Genomic DNA, 15836 nt, shown 5'->3' on the forward strand with positions numbered 1-15836 from the left:
ATTCTTCAGATTAGAGCAACAAAATCTCAAGAAAATTCATTTTCATCTTGTCTTGATTGGCCACTTCAAAACGAAAGATAGAGGATGATAGCAACACATTTTTGCATAAAAATAATCATGCATAGCCTTGCCAAAATTGAGATAGGGGTGGACATTGTCACATCCCGAAACTTTAAGCTAGAATTTAGGGTTCAATCTTTTATTGCAACTGCGAATTCGACCTCTCGGAAGTCTCATACAAGCCCATTATATCATTCATCGCATAAACATAATGAAAAGTAGTGCGAATTAAAACTTTTCATAAAAACGATATAGAAGTCTTAAACTCTTTCATTTATGTAGAAATAGGAAAACACTAAGTCTCGATTCATCATCTTAAGACACGACAATACTTGGGACACGAGCCATACGAATTTAAAACATACTACTATATAGTCTATTAAAAAACTTTATGAAAGAAAAATAATATGACATATATGCCTTCAAGTCAAGTGAGGACATACTTCAACTTCTTCTTGAACGATCTCCAAGTCCAAGTCTTCTTCCGAAAGCTCTTCACCTACAAAGAACTAATAGATAGAAAATAAAGTATGAAATTAGTACAACCACATGTACTAAGTATGACAATATGCATAAAATCATGAAAACGGACTTTAATTGAAAATATGCATCTTTTCTTTAAAACATCAAAATATCATCATAAAAATAACATTTACCAACTTAGAATCACATAAGAAATCACTTAAAACGAATATTACATTTTTGGACTCACTTTACAGTAATCTTAATTCATTGTACAATGAATACCTCACTGTTACAAGGAATCCTTCCAATTTCGTTCCAAACATCTTCTAGCATATAACCTTCTAAATAAAGCTATCCTAAGATTCACTTAAGTCACACAAAGAGAGACTGCCCATAAACCCTCTTTATATGTGCCTAAACGATCCTAAAGATTACTCATAATGAGACACATACACACCTACAATGCATCGACATAAAAGACATATAAAATATGACAGTCTCCCCTACCAAGTCTATCAAAAAACTTACTCAAGTACTCCTACAAGAGAACGCCCATACATTCACTTCAAGGCTACCTAAATAATCCTTAAGACTTCCTAGGTTTAAATCATGTCAACATATCAAGCAACTTACCTAACTAGAGTCATTCTCAAGACTTCCAAAGATAAGACATGAAGAGATCATCCTGTATGCCCTCTTCACACTTTAACTAAGGAATCCTTAAGTCACTTTATATTAGGTGGTTATACATATACATACCCTATATCATTAAGTCGTTATTTCATTAGTTTAATTAAGAGACATACATCACATAGATGACATTCAAATAATGGTCTTGGAAAAGACTGAGGGACTCTTACTAACATCTTCAAAGCCTATTGTGCAATGTCTAAGTAGCGTCCTATACAACCACTTAAACTTCATCTAACTTCTCTTATGCTAATAGGTATCATATGATAAGAATATACAATAACTGACATAGACCATGGTAGCAAAGCATGGAATCCGAAGTTCTATCCTTGTTCGATGAGATGTTCTATTTGCCAATGGTAGAACATAGAAATCACATGTAGGCACATGGTTAAGGAATATGAAGGGCGTGCTTTATATTCTAGTCTCATACTTAAGTAGAACTATTTCCCTTTACCATACTCACTTGGTTCTAGCCTTAGTTCTCACAGATCAATTTACATTAAGGTTCATACAAATGGGTCCCATGTCTAGTTCATGACCCAATATCTTCATAAGAATAACATTTAGCAACTTAGAATCACATAAGAAAATACTTAAAACGAATTATTATATTTTTGGACTAACTTTACAGTACTGTTACAGTGAATCCTTCCAATTTTGTTCTAAACATCTTCTAGCATGTAACCTTATCAATAAAGCTACCCTAAGATTCACTTAAGTCACATAAAGAGAGACCGCCCATGCACCCTCTCTAGATGTTCCTAAATTGTGCTCAAGATGACACATAATTAGACACATACACACCTACAATACATCAACATACAAGACATACAAAATATGTCAATCTCCTTACCAAGGCTATCAAAATATTTACTCAAGTACTCCTAGAAGATAACACCCATACATTCACATCAAGGCTACCTAAATAATCCTTATGACTTCCTAGGTTTATATCATGTCAACATATCAAGCAACTTACCTAACTAGAGTCATTCTCAAGACTTCCCAAGACAAGACATGAAGAGATCATCCTTTATGCCCTCTTCACACTTTAACCAAGGAATCCTTAAGTCACTTTAGATTAGGTACTTATACATATACATACTCTATATCATTTAGTCATTAGTTCATTAGTTCAATTAAGAGAAAAGCATCACATAGAGCACATTCAAATAATGGTCTTGCACAAGACCTAGGGACTCTTATTAACATCTTTAAAGCCTATTGTACAATGTCTATGTAGCACCCCATACCACTACCTAAACTTCATAGAACTTCTCTAATGCTAATAGGTATCCCATTTGATGAGAATAGGAAATAACAGACATACACCATGGTAGGAAAGCATGGAATCCAAAGTTCTATCCTACTTCGATGAGGTGTTTTACTTGCTAATGGTAGAACATAGAAATCCCATGTAGGCACATGGTTGAGGAATATCAAGGGCGTGTTTTATATTCTAGTCTCATACTTAACTAGAACTACTTACCTTTACCATACTCAGTCGTTGCTAGACTTAGTTCGCATAGATCATTCACATTAAGGTTCATACAAATGAATCCCATATCTAGTTGATGATCCAATTACATTTATCCTACCAAAGCAAAATCTATTAGGGCTATATCACTATGGCGACAACATAATCATTATGAATTCACTAATGTATGATATGATTCCAATCAATCCAATCAACCTTAAGTCTATCCTTCATTACATGAAGGATACCATTATGGCTCACTACTTCACGTTTCATAACCTTACCACTTGATTTAAGGTTCCACATAAATGACACTCTTATCATTTTTCAAGGTCTCACCTATATTCATTTATTCAAGAATAAGAACCTTTAGGTTTCTAAGTCAAGACATCACATATTCACATAAGCATCAAGTAAAGGACACAAGTCTACCTAAACAAGACACAACATACTTCCATTTAACACATATAACCTATCTTTATTTAGACACTTAGGAATAAACCTTAGCATTGTCTAGTCAACCTACTAATTACCTTAAAATTATCAACTTAACCATTTTAAACTCATCTAGCCAATTTAGGAATAACCATGTGTCAACTCTAAGACTACACACTTATCGCATAATCAAAGCATAGAATGATTTCTTAGATAGTATCAATAGTCTAACACATACTTCACATATAGGTAGATAATATCACACATAACTAAATCAACTAAACAAATAGCCATATAAGTTTAAGTAGTGTCGACAAGGTCATGATCATAATGTACTTAAAATAACGCCGACAAAGCCACATTGATTCACATAACACCACCACCAAAGGTGTACCAAACAAATCATAACATAATTGAAGTATAATTAACATTGAATAACAATAAATAGGGAAGCGTACCACCACTTCATCATCAACACTTCAGCCCAATACCAAATCAACCAATTAAACATCATAAGGCCCTTACCCACGGCTATTAAAACCAATTGAATACAAAATTATAGAAATCAATGACATGTAAAATAATTCAACATAGATTCAGAAATCTAAGATCAATTAGACAATAGTTGAATACAATTCTTACACCATTAGAAAGCCCATAAGAAACTACACATGAACTCATCAACATTAGACCAATATCAAGTACCCCATAAATTAGTCAAAATCTAAGGTTCATCAATTTCATGGGTTCATAGATAATTTAGGTTAAAATCATCAATACAACATCAATCAAATTCATAATAGACATTTGAAAACCATTAATGCAAGAACCCATGGTTGACCATTAAAAAGGTCTATTCATCTTTTGAAAACATTTTTGAAAGTTAGGCTCCTTGATGAAACGAGTTTCAAGAATCAAAAGCACCTCAATGAAGATAATTCTTCAATTTCATGATGAATCTCCACTCAAAACGTCACACCAAGCTTTCCTTGATTTTTGACTTAAATGGAGTCTTGGGGAATTTCTAAGGTATTTTGGGGTTTTGATTTTGAAGAATGAAATCTTCCAAGTGTTAAGGCCTTATAAACACTTGTAAATACCCAAAAGACCCTTAGGGAACCTCCAAACCTTCCATTTAGAAGTGCGGGTGAAATTATAATTTCACCCCTAGACTTAACTGTGAACTGCACGCACGACAATTAGCACCATCGACGGGACAGTCGAAGGACCGTTTGTCTACAAACGTACCTTCCTATCCATCCTTCGGTTGGGTCAGAGACTGGATGTGGTTCTTCAACCTTTCCTTGGCTAAGTTCTAACCTACATGACCATTCACGGACTATCCTCTGACCTACGGACCATTATTTGGTCCATAGTATTGGGACAAGGTCTCTCATCAACGGACAACCCATTGACGGGACGTAGGTCCACTTACGGGACGTCCTACCCTCCAACGATGTGTTCATAGGCTTGAGAAAGGTAGATTATCCACTGATATACCGTGGTTTCACAGTATTTTTAATACTTTTTCCATAACTTTAGTGTGTCCAAAAGCCTTTTTGTACTAATTTTTATGTAAGTTTCTCTTTATTTGCAGGAAATTTGTCTAAAAGATGAATGCGGAGATTTTTGAGCAAGAAATGCAGAAAAGTACAACCTAAGGAGCTTGTGACGGTCCATCGTGCCTGTGAAGGTCCGTAAGTGGCATCGTAGTGAAGCTGCTGAAGGAAGATAGGGAAGTCTGACCAAGTGTGGGGTTACAAAATGCGTAACGAACCGTTCGTAGCCATGACGGTCCGTCCTGCTGGTTCGTCAAGAAGATCAGAGAAGTAGTCCCAGTACCCAAATTCCAAGAGTTCAAGTGTTATGGTACGGAAACCCCCGACGGACCGTTGTGCCTGTGAGGATTCGTCATACCTGCCGTCGAGGGTAATGAAGAGATCAGCAGAAGAAATTGCATATGTATGGGACGACGGAGTCCGATGCGGCCCGTCGTGACCATGATGATCCGTCGCGAGGTCCGTCGACTCAGCCATGTTTTGACAGATTTCTAGCAAATAAAGTCCTTATTTAATTAGGTTTTTATTTTTTGTATATAGTTCAAAAAACCTCGTTTTTGGGGTTAGACTCTTGGCTATTTGAGCTTCTTTTGTGGATTAGATTTGGTGATTATTGTCATACTTTTGGAGAATCTTTAGTCTTTAATTAATTGCAGTAATTGATTGTTGGTGATTTTTGTTGATTAATCAAGTGAACTGTTGGATTTTATTCTTTCTCATTGAAGTAAGTGCATGAATTCTTATATTACATATTTGAATATTGTGATTATGACTATGGGTAACTAAACTCCATAACTAGGGTTGTAAGAACCATAGGTGAATAATGAGGTAAAACCTAACTAAAATAACAATTCTAGAATAGTGTCTTGCATGTATTGATAATTCTTTCGCTTAAAATTCTTTTTAACGGATGGCCAACGTTAGAACTCGCCTTAATGCTACTTGCCGGACCAAGGAGGTATATAGGAAAAGAATTATCAACATAGATTTAGTGTATACTATCTAATAGGCTAGTATTGATTGGTACGAGGTAATAACTTAGTAAAATATCAAATACAATGCTTAATATGAGGTAAAGGTAATGGTTAGTATAGCAACACACGAAGCCGGACCAAGGTGCGGAGTGAAATTTTCTAGATGTCGGACCAAGGATTTAGAAATACATAACTTATCACTTTGCATGCAAGATACTAGGAAAGAATTGTTATAGTTAGAATTATCAAGTTATGAACCTGTAACACAAGCTAAGTAACTACTCAGGCCCCTCGCCCAAGGACTGTTGACCACTCCACTGGCCGTCGATTAGCTTCCATAGGTGAGGCTACCTTGGGCAGTCTTGGCCTCCAACATGTGCCCTTCCTAAAGGACCCTTGGTCGGTCCTTGGAGATGTTTGCCGAAAGTTTCCAACTAAAACATGAACATATACGAGTTTAGGACACCTCACATGAATTTCACTCAAAACAAACACGTAAAACTCGACGAAACATGCCTAGACACACAAGGTCATTTTTATGCACATATTTCGAATGTCATGGACGTTCTTGAGTGTTTGACCTCCAAACATCTCAAAACTTCACACACTACCTATTCACATCATATTAGACTCATGTACAACCTTATAACAACATTCGATACACATAAACACATAGACCATCACATGAGACACCTAGGTGACTTAGTAATCGAACGTCTTGGTTGACCCTTAACGTTTGACTTCCAAAGCACCATACTTTAAATACATCCTCACTACAACATTATAGACTTATTAAGGACCTTAGACCACCTTGACAATAAAATTAGGCTTTAGTCACCTATTTAATTTTCAAGTCTTACAGACATATTCTCAACGAAGACAAGGAGAGAGATGGAGTGTAGCGGCTGATGAGAAGTAGGTTTTAGGAGGTTATATTTGAGAAATATAATATAACCTAATTCTAAAGGGCTTCTACATTTTGGGCTTAATTTTGGACAAATTTTTTGCTGCGTTTTGGAAACAAGAAGATGAGCCCATACACCGAATAGTTTGAAACTCTTTTGGCCGAATTTTGTCATTTTTTCCTTTATATTAATTCGTTTGAGCTTATAATTTAATACCTTGTATATTATATGAAAAGTTTCATATGTATGAAATTTGAAATAAAACAAAAACAATATTTTATAAAAAAAAACAACAATAAGTAATAATAGTAATGTTGAGAATGAAAAATATAGTTTTAAAATTAATAAAAATAGTGATAAAATGATGATAATTATAAGAATTATAAAGTTAGAATAAAAATTATAACAGGAAAAATGTTAGAATATGCGCAATGGAAGCCATATTCAAGATCACAAACATATATAATAGCATAATAATGTAAATTGCACTCGTCTATTTAATTTTATTGTTTACACATATCAAAACTTTTGAAATGTATGACTGAATAGGATAAAGATTTTCATTTTGTAACTATGGTTATGAACCTTTTCAACTCAAAAGGAAGATGGTAGATGAAAAGGAATTTGTTGTGCAGTGAGATAGATGATTCAAATGGAGGTACATATCTACTAAGTAGAGGTAAGAAAAAATAACAGTAAATATATTGGAACATCCCTTCTTATATGGAGGTTCTCATGAGCAATATTTATATATGATTGAACGTTACATATGATGTCACTCAAATAGAAAGAATATTGTGGGGTTTTAATAAGCCTAGTATTCCACAATTAGCTTTCATGTTGAATTACATCATGTGTATCATCACATGATATATTAGCACGCCACTCATGAGTGTCTTCATAACAGAAGGGATGTTCAAGCATTTGTACCCTTATCTTTTCATACATCACCTTTGTAGGTACGTATCCTCATTTGAAAAATCTACAACACTACACAATAAATTCCTCTTAATCTACCTTTTGTGTTTGTAGGTTTGCAGGTTCAATATCATGCATATTATTTTGGTCAATCTTTCTAGGGGTGAAAACTCCATTCACAAAACTCTTATTGTTATCAATCAACCCAAGGACGAGAAATATAATTTGTAATCATTAGGGAACTCCACCAACAGTTAAAAGAGACACAACATAAAAAAAGTCTATTATCCTATTTAATCATATATGTCAATAAAATTTATATGTGTTTATGACAAAAGTAGAACTCATATATACATATTATAAGAGTTTATAACCTAACATTAGATAACAGACCACATAGCTTCTAAATTTTAACAGATCCCATAGCTCCTAAATTTAGACATATTTCTACAAAAATTTAAGAATTCATAATATATCTAACCTTTTGTCTTGGCACTGAACTAGGCAGTAGCAGCAAAGCATCATATCTATCTCCTCAAGAATAGATTTCAAACCATAATAAATATAAATGTCTCTATTATGGACACAAACCAACAAAAACAAAATGAAGACTTTAAAAGAAATAAAAGCTTAAAGTAGTAATTTAATGATGAACGTGTACGTCGTGTGTGATAAAATATCAAAATTTAAGACTTTCATGATACTACTTGAGCATATCAGAACATGTCCAAGATGAAATCCAAACTCAAGTACTTAAAAGAAAAACATAGGGTTCTAGTTCCTTGAGCAGGAATCGAAAGTATCTATTTGAATCTTGAATAAAAGTTGTTCGAATATCTAATAATCAATTCTTCAGATTAGAGAAATAAAATATCAAAAAAAAATCAAAGTCATCTTTTCTTGATTGGTCAGTTCAAAACAAAAGATAGAGGATCATACCAACACATTTTTGCATGAAAATAATCATGCATAGCCCTTCCAATACTAAGAGAGGAATGAACATATTCTCAAAGAAGACAAGGACAGAGATGGATTGTAGCGGCTGATGAGAAGTAGGTTCTAAGAGGTTTTATTTTGAGGAATCTAATATAACATAATACTAAAGGGCTTCTATGTTTTGGACCTAACATTAGAAAAATTTTGTGTTGCGTGTAGAAAAAAGAAGATGGCCAAATTGACCGAATAGTTTAGAACTCTTTTGTGCAAATTTTGTTATTTTTTTACATTACATTAAATTGTTTGAGCTTCTAATTTAATACCTTGTATATTATATAAAAAGTTTCATATGTAAGAAATTTAAATTAAAGAAATAACCACCTTTTAAAAGAAAACAAGAATAAGTAATAATAGTAATGTTGAGATTAAAAAAATATAAAGTTAGAGTAACAATATAACAGGCAAAATGTTAGAATATGCACAATGGAAGCCTTATTCGGGTCACAAACGTATATAATAGCCTTATAATGTAAATTACACTCCTCTATTTTATTTCATTTTTTTCCACTACACATATCAAACTTTTTGAAATATATGATTAAATAGGATAAGAATTTAATTTTGTAACTATCGTTTAAGGTTTCATAATGAGTATAAGTTGTATTTTATGTCCTCGGGTTGATCAATTACATTAAGAGTTGGTTGGATGAAGAAAAATCATTAAAATATTTCCCCCCCAGAAAGATTCATCAACACAATATGCATGGTTATGAACCTACTAAACTCAAAAGTAAGATGGTAGATGAAAGGAATTTGTTGTGCAGTGTGAAAGATGCTTCAAATAGAGATACATACCTACAAAGGAGAGGTATGAAAAAATAATAGCACATATATTGGAACATCCCTTCTCATATAAAGTCTCTTATGGGCAACATCTATATATGATTGGACGATACACATGATGTCACTCAAAAAAATGAAAATTAAGCGCTTTGAATAAGCCAAGTATTCCACAATTAGCTTACAAGTTGAATGACATGATGTGTATCATCACATGATATATTAGCAAGGCATTCATGTGTTTCTTTATAATAGAAGGGATGTTCCAGCATGTGTACCCTTATCTTTTCATATATCACCTTTGCAGGTATGTATCCTCATTTGAAACATCTACCATACAACACAATGAATTCCTCTTAATCTACCACTTGTTTTTGTAGGTTTGCAGGTTTAATATCATGCATATTATTTTGGTCTATGTTTCTAGGGGTAAAAACTCGATTAATCAAGCTCTTGTTCTAACCAATCAACTCGAGGACAAAAAATATAATTTATATTCATTAGAGAACTCCACTGACAAATAAAAAAGGCACAACCTATAAAAGTCTATTATCCTATTTAATCATATATCTCAATAAAATTTATATTTATTTAAAATAAAAGTAGAACCGATATATACATACATTATAAGAGTTAATAACGTAGCATTAGCTAACAAATCCCATAGCTCCTAAATTCTCACAAATCCAATAGCTTCTAAATTAAGATAGATTTCTATAACAATTTAAGAATTCATAATAAATCTAACCTTTTTTCTTGGCAGTGAACTAGGAAGTACCAGCAAAGCTTCGGATCTATATAATCAAGAACATATATCGAACCATAATAAATTTAAGTGTCTCTGTTATAGACACAATCCAACAAAAACAAAATGAAGAATTATAAAGAAATAAAATCTTAAAGTAGTAGTTTAATGATGATGTGATGAGAAATCAAATTTAAGACTTCTATGATACTACTTGAGCATATCAGAACATGTCAAAATGAAATCCGAACTCAAGTATTTAAAGGAAAAACTTAGGGTTAGAGTTCCTTGAGCGGGAATCGAAAGTATCTATTTGAATTTTGAATAAAAGTTGTTCGAATATCTGAAAATCAATTCTTCAGATTAGACAAAAAAAATCTCAAAAAAAATCATTGTTATATTTTCTTGATTTACCAGTTCAAAAAGAAAGATAGGGAATTATAGCAATACATTTCTGCATAAAAATAATCATGCATAGTCCTGCCAATACTGACATAGGGGTGGATATATTTTCAAAGAAGATAGAGAGTGAGATTGAGTGTAGCGGCTGATGTAAAGTAGGTTTTAGGAGGTTTTGTTTTGAGAAATCTAATATAACCTAATTCTAAAGGGCTTCTATGTTTTGGGCCTAACTTTGGACAAATTTTGAGCTGCCTTCTGGAAAAAAAAAGATGAGCCAATTGACATAATAGTTTAGAACTCTTTTGGACGAACTTTTTCATTTTTTTCCTTTATATTAGTTTGTTTGAGCTTCTAATTTAATGCCTTGTATATTATATAAAAAGTTTCATATGTAAGAAATTTGAAATAAAGCAACAATAATCTTTTTAAAGAAAACAACAATAAGTAATAATAGTAATGCAAGAATGAAAAATATAATTTTAAAAATTAATGAAAATGATGATAATTATAAGAATTATAAAGTTAGAGTAACAATTATAACATGGAAAATGTTAGAATATGGGCAATGTAAGCCTTATTCAAATCACAAACATATATAATAGCATAATAATGTAAATTGAACTCCTTAATTAATTTTCATTTTTTACCATTACACATATCAATCTTTTTGAAATATACGATCGAATAGGATAAAGAGTTTAATTTTGTAACTATCGTTGAACTTTCATAATGAATACAATTTGTATTTTATGTCCTCGGTTGGTCAGTTACATTAAGAGTTGGTTGAATGGAGCAAAATCATTAAAATGTTTCCCCCCTAGGCTAGAAAGATACATTAAAACTATATGCATGGTTATAAACCTACTAATCTCAAAAGGAAGATGGTAGACTAAAAGGAATTCGATGTGCAGTGTGATAGATGATTCAAATGGAGGTACATACCTACAACGTAGAGGTATGAAAAAATAACAGCACATATATTGGAACACCCCTTCTTATATGAAGGCTCTTATGAGATACATCTATATAAGATTGGACGATACACATGATATCACTCGAAAAGAAAGAAAATTGTGGGCTTTTGATAAGCCTAGATTCCAAAATAAGCTTTCAAGTTGATTGACATCATGTGTATCATCAAATGATATATTAGCATGCCACTCATGAGTTTCTTCACAATAAAAGGGATCTTCCAGCATGTGTATCCTTATCTTTTCATATATCACCTTTGGAGGTACGTATACCCATTTGAAATATCTACCACACAACCCAATGAATTCCTCTTAATTTACTACTTGTTTTTGTAGGTTTGCAGGTTTAATATCATAAAAATTATTTTGATCGATCTTTCTAGGGGCGAAAACTCCATTCATCAAACTCTTGTTCTGATCAATCAACACGAGGACAAAAAATATAATTTGTATTCATTAGGGAACTCCACCGGCATTTAAAAAAGGCGCAACATAAAAAAGTCTATTATCTTATTTAATCATATGTCTCAATAAAATTTATATGTGTTTTTAATAAAAGTAGAACCGATATATACATATATTAGAAGAGTTTATAACGTAGCATTAGCTAACAAATCCCATAGATCCTAAATTCTCACAGATCCAGTAGCTTCTAAATTTAGATAGATTTCTATAAAAATGTAAGAATTCATAATAAATCTAACTTTTTTTCTCGGCAGTGAACTAGGCAGTAGCAGCAAAGCTTCGGATCTATATCATCAAGAACATATATCGAACCATGATAAATTTAAATGTCTCTGTTATGGACACAATCCAAAAAAAAATGAAAAAATATAAAGAAATAAAAGCTTAAAGTAGTAGTTTAATGATGATGTGGTAAGAAATCAAATTTAAGACTTTTATTATACAACTTGAGCATATGAGAACATGTCAAAATGAAATCCAAACTCATGTATTTAAAGGACAAACTTTGGGTTAGAGTTCCTTGAGCGGGAATTGAAAGTATCTATTTGAATTTTGAATAAAAATTGTTCGAATATCTGAAAATCAATTCTTCAGATTAGAGAAACAAAATCTCAAAAAAAAATCATTGTCATCTTTTCTTGATTGGCCAATTCAAAAAGAAAGATAGGGGATTATAGCAATACATTTCTGCATAAAAATAATCATGCATAGTTCTGCCAATACTGACATAGGGGTGGATATATTTTCAAAGAAGGCAGAGAGTGAGATGGAGTGTAGTGGCTGATGTGAAGTAGGTTTTAGGAGGTTTTGTTTTGAGAAATCTAATATAACCTAATTCTAAAGGGCTTCTATGTTTTGGGCCTAACTTTGGACAAATTTTGGGCTGCCTTTTGGAAAAAAGAAGATGGGCAAATTGACCGAATAGTTTAGAACTCTTTTGGACGAATTTAGTCATTTTTTCCCTGTATATTAATTCGTTTGAGATTCTAATTTAATACCTTTTATATTATATATAAAGTTTCATATGTTAGAAATTTGAAATAAAGCAACAATAGTCTTTTTAAAGAAAACAAGAATAAGTAATAATAGTAATGTTGAGAATAAAAAATATAATTTCAAAAATTAATGAAAATAATGATAATGTAATGATAATTATAAGAATTATAAAGTTAGAATAACAATTATAACATAAAAAATGTTAGAATATGCGCAATGTAATCCTTATTCAAATCACAAACATATATAATAGCATAATAATGTAAATTACACTCCTCAATTAATTTTCATTTTTTACCATTACACATCTCAAACTTTTTGAAATATATGATCAAATAGGATAAAGAGTTTAATTTTGTAACTATCATTGAACTTTCATAATGAATACAAGTTGTATTTTATGTCCTCGGGTTGGTCAATTACATTAAGAGTTGGTTGAATGGAGCAAAATCATTAAAATGTTTCCCCTCTAGATAAATACATGAAAACTATATGCATGGTTATAAACCTACTAATCTCAAAAGGAAGATGGTAGATGAAAAGGAATTTGATGTGCAGTGTGATAGATGATTTAAATGGAGGTATATACCTAGAAAGGAGAGGTATAAAAAAATAATAGCACATATATTGGAACATCCCTTCTTATATGAAGGCTCTCATGAGATTCATGTATATAAGATTGGACGATACACATGATATCACTCAAAAAGAAAGAAAATTGTGGGCTTTTGATAAGCCTAGTATTCCACAATTAGCTTTCAAGTTGAATGACATCATGTGTATCATCACATGATATATTAGCACGCCACTCATGAGTTTCTTCACAATAAAGGGGATGTTCCACCATATGTATTTTATCTTTTCATATATCACCTTTGCGGGTACGTATACTCATTTAAAACATATAACACACAACACAATTAATTCCTCTTAACCTAGCACTTGTTTTTGTAGGATTACAGGTTCAATATCATGCATATTATTTTGATCTATCTTTCTAGGGGTGGAAACTCTATTCATCAAACTCTTATTCTAATCAATTAAGTCGAGGACAAAAATTAAAATTTGTATTCATTCTGGAACTCCACCGACAATTAAAAAGGACTAAAAGGTCCATTATCCTATCTATGATATATCTCAATAAAATTTATATGTGTTAATAATAAAAGTAAAACCGATATATAAATATGTTATAAGAGTTTATAACATATCATTTGCTAACCGATCACATAGCTCCTAAATTCTAACAGATCCCTTAGCTCCTAAATTCAGATAGATTTTTACAAAAATTTAAGAATTCATAATAAATCTAACCTTTTTTCTTGGTAGTGAACTAGGAAGTACCATCTTCGGATCTATCTCCTCAAAAATAGATTTCGAACTATGATAAATTTAAATGTCTCTGTTATGGACAGAAAAAAAAGAAGAATAAATCGGAAAACAATAAAGAAATAAAAGCTTAAAGTAGTAGTTTAATGATGAAAGTGTAGGTCGTGTGTGATAAGATATCAAAATTTAAGACTTTCATGATACTACTTATGCATATCAGAACATGTCCAAAATGAAATCCAAACTCAAGTATTTAAAGGACAAACTTAGAGTTAGAGTTCCTTGAGCGAGAATCGAAAGTATCTATTTGTATTTTGAATAAAAGTTGTTCGAATATCTGAAAATCGATTATTCATATTAGAGAAACAAAATCTCAAAAAACAAATTGTCATCTTTTAATGATTGTCAAGTTCAAAAGGAAATATAGAGGAACATAGCAACACATTTTTGCATAAAAATAAGAATGCATAGCCCTGTCAATACTGAGATAGGGGTGAACATATTCTCAAAGAAGCCAGGGAGAGAGATGGAGTGTAGCGGCTGATGAGAAGTAGGTTTTAGGATGTTTTGTTTTGAGAAATCTAATATAATGTAATTCTAAATGGCTTCTAGGTATTGGGCCTAACTTTGGAAAAATTTTGGGCTGCGTTTTTGAAAAAAGAAGATGGGCCAATTGAGCTAATAGTTTAGAACTCTTTTGGCCGAATTTTGTCTTTTTTTTCCTTTACATTAATTCATTTGAGCTTCTAATTTAATACCTTGTATATAATATAAAAAGTTTCATATGTAAGAAATTTGAAATAAAGCAACAACAATCTTTTTAAAGAAAACAACAATAAGTAATAATAGTAATGTTGAGAATGAAAAATATAATTTTAAAATTAATAAAAATAATGATAAAATGATGATAATTATAAGAATTATAAAGTTAGAGTAACAATTATAACTTGATAAATGTTAGAATATGCGCAATGGAAGCCTTATTCAGATCACAAACATATACAATAGCATAATAATGAAAATTGCACTCCTCAATTTCATTTCAATTTTTACCACTACACATATTAAACTTTTGGAAATATATGATTGAATAGGATAAAGATTTCCATTTTGTAACTATCCTTGAAGTTTCATAATGAATACAAGTTCTATTTTATGTCCTCGGGTTGGTCAATTACATTAAGAGTTGGTTGGATGTAGCAAAATCATTAAAATGTTTTCCCCCTAAAAACATACATTAGAACAATATGCATGGTTATAAACCTACAAAACTCAAAAGGAAAATGGTAGATGAAAATGAATTCGTTGTGCAATGTGATAGATGATTCAAATGGAAGTACATACCTACAAAGAAGAAGTTTGAAAAATAACAGCACATATATTAGAACATCCCTTCTTGTATGAAGGCTCTCATGAGTGTCATCTATATATGATTGGACGATACACATGATGTCTCATAAAAAGAAAGAAAATTATGAGCTTTTAATAAGCCTAGTATTCCACAATTAGCTTTCAAGTTGAATGACATCATGTGTATCATCACATGTGTTATGCCCCGAGCTTCCCCCGAGACGCGGACACAGAACCTAGGACCACAAGTGATCCCAAGCTAACCCTACTAGCATGATCATGAGCATATTAAAGATAATAAACTGTTGCGGAATCT

General features: G+C 31.9%; 1 long non-coding RNA gene across 2 annotated transcripts; it reads right to left on the reverse strand.

The window, feature by feature from the left end:
* Nucleotides 1-333: 333 nt before the first annotated feature.
* Nucleotides 334-14701, reverse strand: LOC112941806 (uncharacterized). Of its 2 annotated transcripts, XR_003247402.2 has the most exons (5): nt 14156-14701; nt 10011-10056; nt 7968-8013; nt 5922-6097; nt 334-569 (listed from the first exon to the last, which is right to left on the reverse strand). It is a non-coding gene; the product is annotated as an uncharacterized lncRNA (long non-coding RNA). The 2 variants fall into 2 exon arrangements; XR_003247401.2 differs by lacking the exon at nt 14156-14701 and having other exon boundaries at nt 10011-10550.
* Nucleotides 14702-15836: the final 1135 nt, after the last annotated feature.

This window comes from Solanum lycopersicum, chromosome 7, assembly GCF_036512215.1.
Source record: "Solanum lycopersicum chromosome 7, SLM_r2.1".
In the NCBI taxonomy this organism is placed as follows: Eukaryota; Viridiplantae; Streptophyta; class Magnoliopsida; order Solanales; family Solanaceae; genus Solanum; species Solanum lycopersicum.